Below are 18,371 nucleotides of genomic sequence, written 5' to 3'. Positions count from 1 at the left end.
CTAAAATCCAGACAATAACGAGCGACAAGTACAGAAAACGGTTTACATTACTTATGAAATATGGTGTTTTTCAAGTCACAACTCTGTTCCAAAATTCAAGATCCTGCATATTGAGGCCAAAGTTGAAATTATTATAGTTTGAGAAAGGTGGAGGTTTGGAGAGCTGAGTGTCAGAAAGGTGTTCCGCTACAGTAACACTGGATCCTTAGCACCTTCCTCCACTAGTGCATCATCACTTAAGGATGGAACTCAGCGATGTGCTGGAGGGTAAACACCTGATGCTTCTCATTATTACATCCTTACTGAACTCAGAGACCGTTTACTTTAACCTTCTGCACCATTACACCAAGGTATGAGTTATATTTGTCAGTCTAATACTAATGTCTACTCTGCTTCATATATTTAAAAATACTTATCATGACAAGAAAGTGTTTCCAATTACAGGTAGGAAGGATAATCATGAGGAAACATACTTTGCCTACTTCAAATTGTTTGTGTTACAGTTTTAATGTAACTGAACCCCCACTTTCAGATAATTATTCACACCACTAGTGGGTGCCATATCTGTGTACTCGTGCTGCACAGCTGGAACAGACAAATAGTGAGAGCAGTGAGTTTCAGCAGTTTAACGATTGGTGAAAATGGCCCGGCACAAATCAATGTCAAGGTACCTTATTTTGTAGACTGGAGAAAAAAAACCCACCACATATATACTAAAACTTGTGGCTTTAACTGCTGCATTTCTTACAGACCGGTATAAGATTTTGGAAACTCCTGTCCTGACACTGGCACTAGGAGATACTGCTTACAGTTCCCTGTTTTATTTGGAAATTACCTATTTAAATCATGCAAACTTCTCCCATTAATTTAAAGTAGGAACATTAGCACTGAGGTTAAAGTTGGAGTGAAAGATGTAGCCTACTCACACTTCCAGAAGAGGCTGCGGGCGCCCAAATCTGAATGCAGGCCAATGAAAACATTGATTTTGGCTGCTCTACAAGTTACAAGTAATTAAAAATAAGTTAGAGTCCATCAGTTATTTTGGCCAACTTTTCAGCACCAAATAAAATATGTTCACACGTTTGGTTTCTCAGGTCGACCTATGTTTTATGCTTACTGAGACACAATTCTGTGGCATAGTTAAAGAAACTTATTAAAAGTTCTTTGTTAATATTTAGTTGGATTTGAGGGTTTCGGTTTTGTAAAAACGTTTGAAGGTGAAGTTTCTGATTGCGAATGCACTTAAAAATATAATAAAAACTGACCTCACTTCAATGCAAATACTGACCTGGCCCTCATACTCCCTACTTACTAATTATCATAACAATCTTTGAACAAAATGTTCAATATTTAGGTTTACTTCTCTAAGGTAATAGGAGAGATCAAACTGCCAGAACTAAGAAATCTAAATAAATAAATAAATTGACTAATTTATCTCTATGTTGGTGTAAGGACACCCTCATATCAATTCTGACCACAAGGTGGAAGAGCTGAACCAGGATCTTGTGGGGGGAAAAGGGAGTGGGCTAATGTCAGTGGACTGTGGGAGACAAAAACATTTTGATAAAAGGTTAATGAAAAAGTCAATGGAGTAGGAGAGTGTCAACAGACAGAGCGAGACAGCCAGAGATCTCTGGGGAATCGGCTCAACTGTTGACTCTGAGCCTCCCTGTGAATCCTCGCTCCCCTCTTGCCCCGTTAGTTCCTTCCTGTACGCTTCACTGACAACCTGGCCATGAAGGGTCACAACGCTTCAGTGAACTGAGCAAACTTTTCTTTCTCTCGCCACACATGCATTTTAAGGTATCAATTCACATGTTGAAAAAGGTCCCACTGCTGCGGCTCTTTACTTAGATGATGATGGTATAAGTCACTGTATGACAACCTTACAAGTGAGCTCTCTTTATGATGGAAAATTAAAGTTAGTCCATAGTTTTGGTGAGCATTCCTGGTTTTCATACCGATACCAGGGGGAATTTTTTTAACCAAAAAGGAATAGTTTGACATTTCGGGAAATACACTTATTTGCAAGAGTTAGATGAGAAAAAACGATGCCACTCATATGTCTGTATACACTAACAGGGTGTTTAAGGCCTTTAAAAAAGTCTTAAACGCCAATTCTAAGATATTCAGTTTTGTAGCTTGTTTTCTAGGTTATATGCTAAGGTTTGCATGAATGTAATCATTGTGTAGGCGAGTAATCTCTTTAGTATATACAGTATATGGAATCCTGCTAGATTTGACATAATCTGTAAAAGACAACTCACTGACCGTCTGACTGACTGCTGCTTGATAACGTTACGCAAATGCTCCAGTGTTGAACTACCTAGCTAATGGGGAAATGCAAGTTTTGGAACAGATGGTTGGAGGACAAGGAGTTTTTTCAACACACTATAATGACTTTTTTTCAACATACTAAACTGACTTTTTTTTTGATAAACTATACTATGACATTTTTAACTTTTTGACATATAGTATGACTTTTTTTCGACATACTATATTTTCTCCGACAAACTAAAGCATGAATTTTTTGACATACTATACGATGACTTTTTTTGGGACATACTATACTGACTTTTTTTTGACATACTATGATTTTTTTTCAACAGTATACTATGACTTGTTTTGACATTCTATAGTATGACTTTTTTTCAGCATACTACACGATGACTTTTTTTCGACATACCATACTATGATTTTTTTTTCGACATGGCATACTATGATTTTCTCTTTTCAACTTTTTTCGACACAGTATACTGACTTTTTTCAACTTTTCTGACATACTTTACTATAGCTTTTTTTTTTTTTTTTACTTTTTTCGACATACTATACTGTACTATGACTTTTTTTTTTTTTTTTTTTTTTTTTACTTTTTTCGACATACTATACTGTACTGACTTTTTTTTTTTTTTTACTTTTTTCGACACAGTATACTGACTTTTTTCAACTTTTCCGACATACTTTACTATAGCTTTTTTTTTTTTTTTTTTTTACTTTTTTCGACATACTATACTATGATTTTTTTCGACATACTATACTATGACTTTTTCAGCATACTATACTATGACTTCTTTTGAACATACAATACTATGAATTATTTTTTTTACATTTTTTGACATAGTATACTATGACTTCTTTCGACATACTATACTATGACCTTTTTTCCACATATTATACTGATTTTTTTCAACACACCATACTATGATTTTTTTTTAAACTTTTTTTCAACATACTATAATAAATAAATAAAGTGATAGTATAGTACGTCAAAAAAATTCAGTATAGTATGTCGAAAAAAGTCATAGTATAGTATGTTGAAAAAAAGTCATAGTATAGTATGTTTTTTTCAACATACTATACTATGACTTTTCTATGAATTCTTCTTGGCATTTTTCTGACATTACTCTACCAGGTGTTCTCATATTTGTCATGACTGAGTGACAATTTCGGGAGCTAGCATATGATTGTGGGCTGAGCATTGGGTTGGTCACTGACTTCATTCTCTTAAGCTTAAGACTGTTTATTTATGCAATCGAACAATCAAGGTACAGTAAATGTAAGTTAAAGTGTGTCACTGATGTAACCAGCTAGAACTGGTGGCGATGAGGTCTTAAAATGTATGGAAAGGGTTTATAAAAAAGGTTTTAAAAAGTATTACATTTCCAGCATATACCCTTGCTAAATATGAAGCTGGCACTAGCAGCCAGTTGGCTTAGCTTTGCATAAAGACTGTAAACAGGGGAAAACAGTTAGCCTGGCTCTGTCTGAAGCTAACAATATCTGCCTACCAAAACCGAAGTGTAAGAACAACAATTCACCATTTTAGGAGGGTTTTATGATGGACTATTTCTTGGTTACTTCTTGGCGTTTCTGATGGTTGCCTGGCAAAATTGTTTCAGATTAAACACTGTGGTTTTTAAAGAGAGTTGTAACAAGTTAAGCAGCCAGGTGTAATATGTCATCGAAAAGTGTGTAAGGAACGCATTTCACTGTTTTTAGGCAACAACAGTAGTAGCTGTTATCTAATCGTTTGGTCAAACCAAGGTCAAAGTTAAAATAATTTTAACTTTGAGTGCAGCACACGGTGGTAATTTCGAGCAGTGCACCATGTCAAGGATAGCGTTTCCGCCCAGTCAGGAGGCACTGCTCCTCCCATAGGAAAACAATGGCACGAGCTATTTGCCGCTGATCACGGGCGGGCGGCTTAACTCATAGCAAGAAAGCAAATGAAGTGCACTTCACAAAATGTCGAACCATCCCTTTAAATCACATATGCTGAGATTTCTCATCACATCTGCCTTTTTCTTTCTCAGCAGTAAAAAGTTGTTGTCCTTGTTTTTGTGTTTGTTTTCCTTTGTCACCATGACAACTGACAGTAGTCACTGCTGTTGTGTAGTCAGTCTGTATGATGTATGTAAAAGTTTTTTTTTCCCTCTACTTTTTTCCAGCACTGACAGCCAAAAGCTAAAAAGCCTCCCCTGTGACACACTCATGTTCCAACCTACTCTCCGCCCTTTCATCCTCCAGTCATGTTGCTTCTGGACTAAAGAAATGCATATTTGAATGCTTACCAACCATTTTCTCCTCCAGAATATTTCTCTGTCTCTGCAGCAACTCCTATCCGATACCACACACACATGCACACAACCTCCTACTGCACCATTACCCCTTCTGCATAAATGCAACACAACCCCAAATTATGGTCAGCCGCTTGTGAAGTTAGTTTTGCTTGGGAAAACCAAGCTGCCATCTTTAATATCATAATGTTACCAAATTATATGGTTCTAATTGGGAACCGTTTGATCACACTTTCTGGCATCTGGAAAGCTTGCGTGTGACCTTAACAGGCCTTTTTTTCTCATCTCAAAAGTATGACCTTTGCTTCTGACCCAGCATAAATTAAGTAAACCACTTAACACCAAGGAGAGGCCTTCACCACCAGTCACACCCTGCATGTAGCCAATACCAACAACTCACTGTGAATATCTGTGATGTAGGTCTGGAGCATCTGCACACAAAACAGCAGCATGTCAAGGCAAAGCAGCAGTACACTAGTAGAGTATATAAGAGTGAGGATCAAAAACAAAACTACAGAGAATTGTGGCAGCAGTCGACAGGTTTCTCTTTTACAAAATGATCAATTATTTTTAGGTAATCGCTTCAGCTGTTTATCCATTAATTTTATGTAACTATTTATGCATTACTTTTATCTATTAATTCAACTGTTTATCTGTAAGGTTTAGCTTACTTTTTCACCTGTATATCCATACATTTTAGCGTATCATTTCAACGGTTTATTTATTACTTTTAGCTAACGTCAATTATTCAAACTGTTTATTCATTAAGTTTATTTTAACAGTTTATGCATTACTTTTGGCAAACTATTTCAACTGTTTGTTCATTACTTTTAGGTAACTATTAGCTAACAATCTGGACTTCTCAGCTCACTTGATAACTACATTTCATGCGATCTCTATGGTAACACGTGACTTTAAGGTGTTATAACTCACTCGAGTTGGGTGGAAGGTGCCATATGGTTATATTATTAAAAAAAAAATCATAATTTTGTCCAGCCACAGTCTTTCCACTTACCCCCTAACAACTGCAGAAGCACCCCCGCTGGTATTAGTTTGGGAATCACTTATCAAGACCACCACATCTTATGATTTTCCTTTTTAGACCATTCCAACAGGACGTTTCCCACAAACTCACTGTCACAAGTATTATTTTAACAGGCATTTAATAAAGTTTAACATTCTTGGGTTCTAACTGCAGTAAAAGCAATTAGCCCCTGACACTTTAAAACCTCAATGTCTTTTCCACAAATCAACATTTTAATCTCAAAAGCAGCGCCCTCAGCATCACAGTAGCAGCCAAAGTGCTTTTTTCTTTTTTGTTGCTAATATGCTCCTTATGGTAAAGAATTACATACAGTAAATCACCCACATGCACAGTCCACCTTCCTTTTATGATTGTGTTTGTTGAAATTGGCCCGCAGCACCAGTCCAGCATGAAATCTAGCACCCTCATTACAACCAAGCCAAAGCCTATTACTCAGCTTTGCCCACGGGGAATAACACCTTTTTCTTCATTAACCAGCGAATAAGAGCTGTTACCCACAGTTTCCATTACTTTACACTGTACGACCCGATGCAAAGTAACTCACTGCTCACTCAATCGACTAATTTTCAACAGATTTTCCCCTTTAACAGATTCTGTCCTTAAGCACAATATCCTAGCATTAAACGAGATACTTATGTACTTTTACAAAAATGTACTGCCAAAGATACAGCTGTTTTTTTCCTTCTTCTATATAGGCTACGGCACTTTTCCCAGTAACACTTGCACTTAATAATTCCGTGCAGCCTCTGACTGTTCCCCAAGCAGTTCAACTGTTAGTTGGCTCGGCTGTTTCAGCCATGAATTCCTCCTTTCTCACCTTGCTTTAACTCAAACACAGTCTTTTCCTTACATGCAGCCAGCCAGATGTTTAGGCTGGAAGTTCTCCACAGAGGAGGCCTCAGTGGTATGCATGGTTGTTATTTATCTAAATTGTATTTTTCTCTTTAACAGCATTTTTTTCCCTTCGTTCTGCTCTCAGGGGTGGTTTACTTTAGCCCCAAAGTAGGAGGTGCAGAGAGGAAAGGCTTTGCCAGCATACCCACAATTCACCAGTGGCTGACGGAGCTGATGAAGTTGAAGTTGACAGCTGCATAAATCACTGGCTCACGGTGCTAATAGGTGGCAGTATAAAATCAAGCGTAGACCACCCATGCTGCGGGGCAGAAATAGGAGCATCAAGTCATATCTACCGTGCAGCACTGTACGGCAATCCGAAACACTTAACCCCCCTCGGGCCGCCCGGCCTGTTCCAGTCCAAGGGGCTCTCTTAGCAACACAGGAAAGGGCCGTCTGGCATCCGCAGTGCAGTGATTCATATTTGGCACTTTCATAAAGGTTCCAAGCTGCTGGAGTTTTTTGGGGCCTATTGTCGAACGATTCACTCCTCAATCGCCCTTTCGGAAAAAACCTATAAACATTTCAATGGCAATAACCAAACAGGAGCCTGTGCTTTTTCCTCTTTCATATGAGGATCTCAGTACGTCGTAGGGTACGCTTTTTGTTTTTCCTCTTCACAGTAAGGAGAAAAGGCTGCACACTCACCATTACCCTGATTTCTTTTTCTTTTTTTTTTTTGGTGCGTAGTATATTTCCATGTATGAATGGAGAGGTGCTTGAGCTCATTCAGCAAAGCAGCTAAGAGAGGTGTGAAGGTGGCTGTTTGCAGGGCCTCTTCCTTTGTAAAAGGGGAGATAAAACACAAGCAGAGCATGAGGGGGTGGACCCCCATCGCACAAAGCTCAGCATATTGCTCAATAACAAGGCCTGGATCCCTGGGTTTAGCACAACAAAACTCTACCTTGGGTGAATCGAAGGGCCCCTGTGCCATGCATGTGGAGACTGAATATAGGACCCCCCCTTTTCTCCATGTTCTCTAGCATGTCTGAGCTTCTGTTGTGCCCCATTTGACAAGTGTGTTCCAAGTTTCCCACGAGTGCAATGGCATAACAATAAACAAATCCATACAACTAGAATACTTTTTTTAATTTCTTCTAAATCTTCAGCTGTTAAATGCTCCATTAGGTTCACCAGCTAGTTGCTAACCGTGTCTTTTTGGTGCTGAGTAGGTAGCTTTCTTATGCTTTTTCGATGAAAACAGCTGACTGCTGCTGCCGAAAAACAAAGCTGATGAAAGTGGTGGGAAAGAAATTAAACTGGAAAGTTGCGGGCCGGAAAACAAAAACAATGAGCTGAAAGATGCTGAAATGCTCTGCAGAGCCGAGGAGAACAGCCCAGTCACAGATTCTCTGTGGATTCGTCACTACGAGTGACACCTCTCGCATACATGTAGTAATTTGATCCATTATTATTATAGACAGCTTTAAGAAATGTTGCATGTCTTTAACAGATACATGTAGAGCTGAAACGATTAGACAGAACATAAATTGGCGACTAGTTTGATAATCGATTTATTGTTTTGTGTCATTTTTCACCAAATGTACTTGTTCCTACTCCTGTGAATGTGAGGATTTTCTGGTTTATATCTTATTATTTTGGACTGTTCATCGGACAAAACAAGACGCATTGGGCTCTGGGAGATTGTGACATTTTTTTCCGACCCTTTATAGCCCAAACAACTAATCGTTTATTTAAGAAAACAATTGGCAGATTAATTGATAATGATAATAATCATTGGTTGCAGCTCTAAAAACATGGTTCGTCTTTGTTTAAAGGGTAACGCTAGCATTTTTAAAATATTTTTATTACCATTAACAAATCCCCAGCAGAGACCATAATCAACAATGAATTGGTGATAAAAGAATATAATGCCATCCTCATGCTCCAACACCACACTTCATTCAACTCATTAAGGGATTTTCCTCAGTTCATTTAGGTGTGTGAAAAGCTCAAGCCTGCCAAACCACACAACAGAATTAAATGCAAGAATTTGAATCAAGGGAAGGACAAACTAATCACACCTGGAATTCACTTCACAACAGCAAAAAGTTCAGAGTCGTCATCTGATAAGCAAGCATCTCCTCCCGCCCGGTGACACGTCTTCTGTCCGTACACTTCAACCTCTGCCCGAAACCTCTGGCTCTGATGCACTCAAGCTGCTGCAGGGTGTCCTTTACTGCCTATAAATGGCTTGAGGTCATCTCTCATTAAACTAGAGTGTGCAACAAAATGACTCCTGGCTGTGTTTGCCCCCTGACGATAAAGCCTGAGTGTTTATGGCACCTACCTATGCTTCACTCTCGCTCTCTGCCCAGGTGGGCTGACATGGAGGAAAAGTCAATAAATGATGTCGATGTTCGTAACGTCGCAGGAGGATAAGCGTGGTCTGTGGTTTATGCTATTGGTTAATGTCAGCAATGAAGTTGATGAATTTGACAAAGTACCAGCTGCTGTAAAAAAAAAAAGTGCTTCGAATGCTTGAATAATTAGTACGAAGTTTTATGGGGAATATGCAGTTTGGGCGGATTTTATGAATACTGATGTGTGGTGTTCAATAAGCATCAGTGGGTTCTTTGTTTCGTTATTAAAAATACGTAGCCTTGCAAAGCTTCAATGGTAATGGTTTTAAACCAGCTAATAAAGTAGCTGAATGTGCAGATGTTCACTAAAAGCATGTTTTTAAAGGTTTAAGGGATTATAATATGGAATAAAATCACATCAGTATTCACATGAGAGCCTTACAGTGGTATTTTTCTTTGTTATTTCCTTATTGCACTCACCACAGACCAAGTATGATTAATAGTGGACATGTGAAATACCTGATGTGTTACTGTGGACAAGCAGCAGTTTGTGGCGTGTGTGGTTTGTGATCTCTTAGGAGGGAAAACAGAGTTACAGTCAGCGGTCAGACTTCTTCCAGAGAGGAGGCCGAGTCGGGGCTGTTGGGCTGACCAATGACCACAGCTTAGTGAATGGTGGAAAGTGGTTAGTGTGGGCTATCTATCAACCAGCATGTATCCAAGTATCAATGCATTATTTAGTTTATACACATATTTATACAAAGTTGACTAGGCTTTTATATTTAAAATTGTATAATTTTTCATCTCATAATGGGTTTTTTTCCCCAATGGATCCAGCTAATAGACAGTGGAGTGCTAATCAGGGATATTGTAGGAATGTTAGTCCGTGTATGGCGGGGGAAGGCAACCATTGGCACGCAGTAGTTTGATTTGCTAGTACCGGTTGCCTTCTTCACAGAAATGTAACTTTATTGCCGATTGGTGGAAGGTTGGCAAAGTTAATGGTTTCAACTCAGATGTGGAAGTTTTCATCACAATGTCCTGATTATGGGAGAATTGTGTATTAAATGTTGCTATGCACATTGTCTATATGGATGGATTGTGTCATAATTAAACTTAATGTTAACCTTAATGTGCACACTGATTAACAAGACAATTTAAAAATAGCACTTCCTATCAAAAAGGTTGCCGACCGCTGGTGTATGATGACTTTTTCAATGTTAACTAGCTGCTCTCATGGCTACATTTTAGCAAGTACTTTCTGTATACAGTTTGTCAGTTCTAAATTTCCTTCATTTATTGGCTTGATTTTGGTGCAGATGCGATTTGCATGAGAAAAACATATTTTTTGGAGAGTATTGTTTTGGGAAAGGAAGTTGATTTTTGGCGAGAATTCCAGAGAAATACTGGGATCTCAGTTCCCAGTAACACTAGACAAGATATTACGTAATATAACTTATAAAAATACTCATAAAAGTACAAGATAACAAAATTATGATTTGCTTACAGTAAAGCAGTAACTGAAGTTCATTGTCCTGTCTGCACTCAGGTATATTGGTGTTGACAGATTCACACCTGTAACTATTTGCTTATACTCTAGACCCGTCTCTGTAACCACAACGCACACCTGCTTGTATTTACATTTCCACTGTTGGCAAAATATTGAGTTGCTACGTTTAAATAACTCTGTTTAGTTTGAGTAATCTTCAGTTCCTAAATGGATGAAATGCTGTTAATTGCGCTGCCGTCAACAGGATGTCTCGCTCTAATGCCGCCTGACGTGACGTCCCACCCAAGAGTGACATCATGCCATGGAGAAATGTGACTTCATCCAGCACGCAGAGCGGCGGACCTGTCGGGCTGCCAAAGACTTCGGGCCTGTTTTTTAATGTCGTCATGGGAGAGGTGGCTGCATTCACAAGAGCCAAACAAAAGGCCCTTTTGTCCCTCGGTCCACATCTGTCCGGAATCACCTCCCCTAATTACCAAGGTTAGTTTTTGGAATTGACAGCATAAATATTAAACTGTCAAACTCTGTCTGTTGGCAACACCTTCCAGCGTGAGTCATTGACTGCCGAGGTCGAAGGGAAACAACACTTTCTTTCTCTCTGCTGAGCTGCAGGGCCGGTCAGCGAGCACCTTAACATTCATTCGTCCTTGTGCCTGTTAGAGTACTCATGTATTACACTTGTCTATGGTTTTATATTTGTGCGTTTTTCTTTGCTATTATTTAAACCAGCGAAGTTATAACCTCATACCATTAGTGGTTTTTACACCACCCTGGCCAAAATAACTGTACTTTAAGCGGGGGTAGGCAGTATATTTTTGGCATCATTGGGCAAAAATTCCATAATAACCTTTCAGCATATTGTAATTCAAGTATTCTGAGAGAAAACTAGACTTCTGCACCTCCTCGTGGCTCTGTTTTCAGGCTTTAAAAATCTAGCCCATGACGGGAGACTTTGGCCAATCACAGGTCATTTCAGAGAGAGAGAGCGTTCCTATTGGCTGTGCTCCGGCTGGTGGGCGGTGCTTGGTATTTCCTCAACTGATCTCAACATGGCTGTCAGGTCACAAACTTTCTCATTTTACAGCTAAACAGTACACTACAAGATGATTCTGAAAACATTTGAGGCCAGAAGTAGGCATTACAGTAACAGAATATTGATTGATATTTGATCAGCGCTGCCTAGTTTGACCGTTCAGTCAGAGTTTGCGAGTGATTGACAGACGGCTCTCAAAGACGGCAGCTGGACGGCAGACTCCAGCTCGGCTCTGATTGGTTGTTTTCCTCCGGTCTGTTAAATCTTGCAGATGCCGTTAGGAGCACCGGAGGATACAGAGGCACATGATTTTTTTCAGATTACCTGTCTCATGCATTACTGTCAGGATATAGTGACCGTTTTATAAAATAACTTTTTTTGAATCATATTTGCTTCATTTCATTTCTACCCACTGCAGCTTTAAAGTGTCACCTTTTTTTATCCTACTAGATCTGTTCAAATATTATCAACAGAGCAGCATATTAAAGGAATAGTTTAAGATTTTTGAAAATAGATTTAATCACTTTCTCAAGAGTGAGATAAGAAAAATCGACACCACTCTCGTGTCTGTACGTTAAATATGAAGCTAGAGCCAGCAGCCGGTTAGCTGAGTTTAGCATAAAGGTGGGAAACAGCTAGCCTGATCTGCCAACTAGCACCTCTAAAGCTCACTAATTAACACATTATATCTTGTTTGTTTGATCTGTACAAAAGCTGAAGAGGAAAAATGATAATTTGCCATTATCATCAGTCTATTGTTCTTCTCATCTAACTCTCAGCAAGAGAGAACTATTGTTTTAAGGAAGATTAGCATATTAGCAGCGTGTGAATTTTGAGAATGGGAAAAAAAGAAAGATAAAAATCTGTCTTTGCGGTCACATTTCAGATGATCTTCCTCTGGCATTGTTTTGTGTTGAAAAGAAAGTGAACAGGCAGACTTCCAGTAGCACAAAAATGTTTTCTTTGCTGCTGTTTAGGGTGAAACAGCCTTTAATCATTTTCCAGACAAAGCCTGGGATAGCAGCTGAGGAAATGTTCTGCCTGAAAATCTATCACAGATGATCTTTTCAGATGTACCTTGAGACTGAAGAATACAGCTGTATTGACGGGCATAAGACCTACACAAACTACGCTGACAAGCGGGAGAGCTGTGCAAACAGAAGATTAGTGGGGAGATGAAAGAAAGAGGAAGCCGGTTCAGTCGGTGGCTGCCAGCAGACTGCGGCTTCTTGCTACTGTATCCAATGGAGGGTTTGGAAACCTGAACTTCTTGGAATCTGAATTAAAAAAAATATATTTCCCATAATCAATAAACATACAGCAATTTGTTACAGACTAAATATAATTTTGTTTTTTCCTTTTGTTTTGTTTTTAAGTATATATTAAGAGCAGAAGTACAGAACTATGTATTATCAGTTTGTTATGCTTTGTCTTCGGCATGATTAAAAATGAAAATAAAAAACAAAAGTAGAGCTGAAATGATTCGATATTTTACTGAATCGTCCACCAAAATTACACATAGAAGCATTACTAATCACTATTGAACAATAAATCTGTTCCATGATGTGACAATGGTGTGACAACAAGGTTTGTTTATGTTTAGGTAAAGATCGTGGTTTGGATTAAAATAAGCATTTAGTTAAGGTTAGGGAAACGGTTTGGGTTAAAATAACTACTTGTTAAAGTTACAATAATAAACATGTGGTTAGGAAACAATCATGGTCATATTTATGTCCAACGTTTTCTTGACCTATCCGTCCACTCCAACCTCCTCCGTACATGGACTCTATAACAAAGTCACCTGACTTGACAGACGCCTTTGTCACTTGAACCTAAAAGGATGTCCTTTTGGGGCACTGAATGAAACAACAGTCTCGACTGGCCACATCAGGAAACATATCTGCAACTATTTTGATAATCGATAAATTGTTTTATGCAAAATTACCAAAAATTCACCACTTGTGACTCCTCAAATGTGAATGTTTGCTCATGATAACAGCGGTTCCCAATCACTGGGCCCCCCAACGGATACCAGGCCTCAGGACACAATATGATGTGGCAATAATAACTTTATGGTCATTATAGGCAATTTTGCGTTAATGACTTTGAACTTGGCCCAGTTGCAGCATTTTTCCTCATCACTCTCTGTCATATCCACAACAACAATATAACTTGATTATGCAAAACAAGCAATTTGAAGATGCCATCTGGGGCTCAGGGAAATTGCGATTGGCATTTTTTCAATATTTTCTGACATTAAATAGACCAAATAATTCATCAAGAAAATAATTGTTAAAATAAAGTACGGAATTATGAAACAAAAATAGTTATAGTTGAAACAAAAATGAAAAAAAACTAATTGTAATATACAAATACAAAAATTGGACAATGCAGCTTTTTTGTTAAATTTCTCATGAAACATGTAGCTAATGAAAAAATGCAAGTGAACTTTTGTGACAATTTTGTGACACTTCACTCTACATTGTGCTTGTGTGTACGTGTGCGCTTGCCCTTCCCGTGACTCGGAGGCATAAAAGGACACATAGTGGGCTCTCCTGATAGCTCCTCCTCTTTAGTGAGGCAACAAAAGTGCCCATCGTGTTGTTTGGTTAGTTTCGCTGTAACCCCCGCATCCACCACTCCATCACACAGCAGCCAAACACAAACGAACAAACGCTGTCAGGCAGAGTCGGTTGCTAAACAACCAAGGTAGGCATCCTTGGAGATTAGCAGCATTGCCCTAGGTCTTTAGGACCCCTAGCTGTGCTGTGGGCTGGCCATGTCCTGCCTGCAGAGAAGTGTGACAGAGGGACCTGACAGCTCTGCTGCCTTGCCCAAGGACACGCTGTCACCGAGGCATAATAAGAGCGGACTGAGCGGTCCCCGAACGTCAACAGCACCACGGCCCCCGCTGGACGATTAGAAAGAGCTTCCCAACAAAGAGGCGGCCAACAAAAGGCCCATGTTAAATTAGGCATTTAATTCAACACTCGGTCACGAGGGCAAAGTAATCAGAGGGAAATCGTAAAAACATATCAAAAGGACAAGGAGAGGCAGAGCATCAGATAAGCCAACAGAAATGACTTTTGGCTTATGTGAAGAGATACTGAACACAAACTATAGAGCATTCAACAAAACACTGAATGATGAACATACTGTATATTTGGAGCTTGATAAAAAATGATAATATTGTTGTGCAACAGTGGAAATGTATAGAAAATAAACCACCAAATCTGGTCTAAACTCCAAGCTAAAAACACAGCTATGAGAAGACGGCGAGTTGTCACGCATCTCGGACTTAAAATTATTCTCAGCACATCAGAGAGCGAGGCAGGATTTTAGATTTATAGATTTCTTTCCTCACTCCTTTTTTCCCCCACTGGGCCAGACATAAAAACCTGAATTAAATGTATTTCCAGTGTCGTATGAATGCTGTTTGTGCAATTACAACCACAGCGTAGAACAACAAAGCACGCCACAACATAAAAAAATGTAAATTAAAGCCTGAGTCAGTGGGATACAAGTTGCACTCTGCAGTCTGAACCTGGCAACCTGTTGAAACTTGTAATCTCCTGAAGTGTGTCACATTACACAGTGACACTCCTCAGGATGTCAGCGCTGGTCCGTGCCTCGGAGTTGAGGGCCCCGAACGCCTCGGCAATAAAAAACATGATATACGACTCAAGTTTAAAAAATGACATCAATGAAGTCATCTGGCATGCACCCGCTTCCTCAAAACACAGTCTTATAGTGCTCCGTTTGAAAACTCTGAATTTGCAGTTGTTGTTATTTTATGATATAATTACAAGTGTAAAGCTCTGAGGTATTGCAGGGGGGTTAAAGGAGAGCTGCTCTCTCAGCGCTTGTTGAGCAGAGGATAATTATAGGGAGGGAAAACCTCGTCAGAGTCACAGGAATTCACTCTGATTTATTCAAGAGTGAAAGGATTCCTTGTAAGCCTTAAATAAATTTTAATTGCAGTAAGCTGTCTAACACAAGGGACCCCCTCCTCCCTCCCCCCTGAACCCCGGTGAGTTGGGAACTTTGATTAGATTACAAAAAAAAAGGACTGAAGAGGGTATTAAGGTGCCACAGGGGTCCCCATACTCACACAAAATACTTCATCTATATTTAAGGAGTTTTACGCCAATGCAAAACACACAACGCTAGCATGAAGTCACACACCTACACAGCAGCACAGCAGCGTACTTACACAACGACTGATGTCATATTTCAGCATGTGTTTTATAGGTGTAACATAAACCTGATTTTATTGACAAACCAGAAAATAATGAGTGTAAACTTGTAAGTGTTGAGTTTAAACACAAACGTAAATTGATAAGAAGAAGATGAAACTTAATTGACGCACTTTGGAATGCGTGTTTCCGATATCCTTTGGGCAAAACAGCCTCCTGCCCTCGTGTCTCACTTGTCAAGTCATGTCGTGGTATTTATTGGTTTGATTCTCCACATTTGCTGTATTTTATCCTCTTTAAACGCCTTTTGTGCATTGCTGCTTTCATGCATGAATGTGCCTTTATTGTCCCTGCTCACTGCTGAAATCACTTATATGTTAACTGTAATATCTTTTTATGTGCATGATAGATATGAATGATAATGATAATGAAGTGTGTCATTTCTGATGTTTCTGACAAAGGATGAGGTCGCTAATTTGGCCAAGAAGTAACACACATGTAACTTTGATTTTAGTATTAATTTTGTAAGTTCTAAACACTACATGAAAAGGCCTACAAAATAGATACATGAGGTATCTAAGGTATGTTGTCTTCTTCTTCTTCTTCTTCTTCTTCTTCTTCTAAGTTGACAGACTGAGACAGTCGCCGCTGTTTTCATCACAGGGCTAAGTCCTCTCTGGACGTCCCTGCCTCTCCGCATGTGTGTGCCCTGGAGAAATGGGCCAGTAAAAGTTTAAATGAGCACTAGACAGGTGTCGGCAGTCTTTTAGGAAAGACAAATCTGTCCACGCCATTCGATACTTTCCCTGCAAAGTACAGAAGGAAACTGTCTGGGCGGACAGGGAGAAAGATAGAGATGGATGGACGGAGAGAGAGAGGGAGGTACATGTTGATGGGAAATGAATACTTTCTCTTTTTTGTCTTTCTCTTGTTTATTCTCTCTTTTTCTGTCTGCTTCTGGGAACAGTGCAGGGATCTACTATTGAGAAAGAGTATAAATCTTAATGTAATCAATCTTACTGCTCAGCGTTATTAAATATTACTGTAAAAGAAGTTACAAACGCCAAAACAAACTCATGCATCACCTATAATATCAAGACTATAAGTTGAGCTCACCGAATGAATGACATAAGGGGTGGAGAGTTTGAAATTTTATGTCTTAAAGAAACGCCCTTTCTTCGGGTTCGACCAAGACCCCTGCACAAGTTGCAGCCTGCTGCTCGGTGCTCGGGCCCCGAGGAGTGAAAAGGGCCGATAATTGAGCTGGAAGGAATGGAAGGAGGGAGTAACGTTCCCGCAATGAGTCGAAAAAACAAAACTCCTGCTAATTCTCTGCACTTTTCATCCATCTCCTGCCGATTGAAAACTGGAGAGCTTGGGGGGGAACTTCGCCCAAATCTTAAGTATAGTTATTCAGTGTTTCCTGCTTTTCCCACAAGAAAAGAACATCGTAAAGCTCATGCAAGAAACATAAAATATTGAGTCTAGATGATTACCATTCGGATTTAAATGTAATCATAATACAGTCATCTTGTATGTTCAGCTGCCTCTGACAGATATACTATATGGATGAAGGAAAAAAAGGAGGTTTTTAGGCTTATTGCATTACCCCCCAAAAAATCACTACCATAAAACATAGACGACAGCCCACTAAAAAAAATATGCAGACACTGAACTCCTTGGATAATCCTCACTGGATGAGAGGGGAAAACACAGCATCAAAATGTGTTCTTTCAGATTTGTTCTCCTTTTTAACAAGTTTCTTTCAGAAAATTATCTTTATTTTGATTATTTATAGTCCATAGCTTATTGGAATTACATGTACTGTATCTCTGGTTTGCTACGCGTCTGTCTCTCTGTCTAACTATTAATATTCATATTAAAATCAGAGAATGTCTATTGAAATGTGATTTAAAGAAAGCTTAACCACACCACGTTGCATGAATTTCACTAGAGTCCAAAATAGAGGTGGCGATAACTGATGTTCTGCTAAGCGAGTTAGCTTTAGCAGGAGTTTATTTGGTATTTTTTCTACAATAATTAGATTCAACCACTGCGTCATTTAGTAATGTGGAATAACTAACTGAATTACAAAGATAATGTTTCATTAAAGTGGATTTAATAGACAATAGCTCGGGAAAAATTCATAAGTAGGCCACATTTTAGCCTTAGCTGAGGCTTGTTGTGATATACAGTAGCTCTATAGTTTCACAACTGGACAGAAATTACGATTTTACAGAACAGAGAAGATTTTGAAGTGAATTTAAAAATGTAACTGAGCAGTAGGGTTTTTTTGGTAGCTGTTTTTTAAAGTGACGTCCAAGACATCAAAGTAATCCAGCGTGGACAGAACAGTCTTCTGGATCACAGTCGTTTCACCAAAATGACTGAAAGGTCATTAGTCAAACAGACATGTGGGGATCTGACTTCTACAACCGATTCCTCTCTGTGTGATAGACAAGGCGTTCAATTTAGAGAGGAAAACTCTAATTGAAACTGTGACCTTTGCTGGTCAAGGTGGGATGATCTCAGAGGCGATGGGCCTTGAGGCAAATTGATCTGAGCCTGTCAAAGGTTGTGAGGCAGCTTCTTGTGGTCTCTGATGACTCAGCAGTTTCTCTCAACAAACAGATCATTCTGCAGCAGCAGCAGCTCCGTCCTGCAGGGTCACAACCTGCTCTGGACAGGAAACACCCTGCAGGCTCTTAGTCACTCAGTGACTGAACGTTATCTCTCTGGATCTCTTTCTCCACTTCTCCTTTACTTTTCTCATGTAGATTTAAATACTGGTTTGTACAGCACATCCATTTATG

This window comes from Sebastes umbrosus, chromosome 8 (genome assembly GCF_015220745.1).
Source record: "Sebastes umbrosus isolate fSebUmb1 chromosome 8, fSebUmb1.pri, whole genome shotgun sequence".
NCBI lineage: Eukaryota > Metazoa > Chordata > Actinopteri > Perciformes > Sebastidae > Sebastes > Sebastes umbrosus.
Note: the sequence above shows the minus strand (reverse complement) of the source record.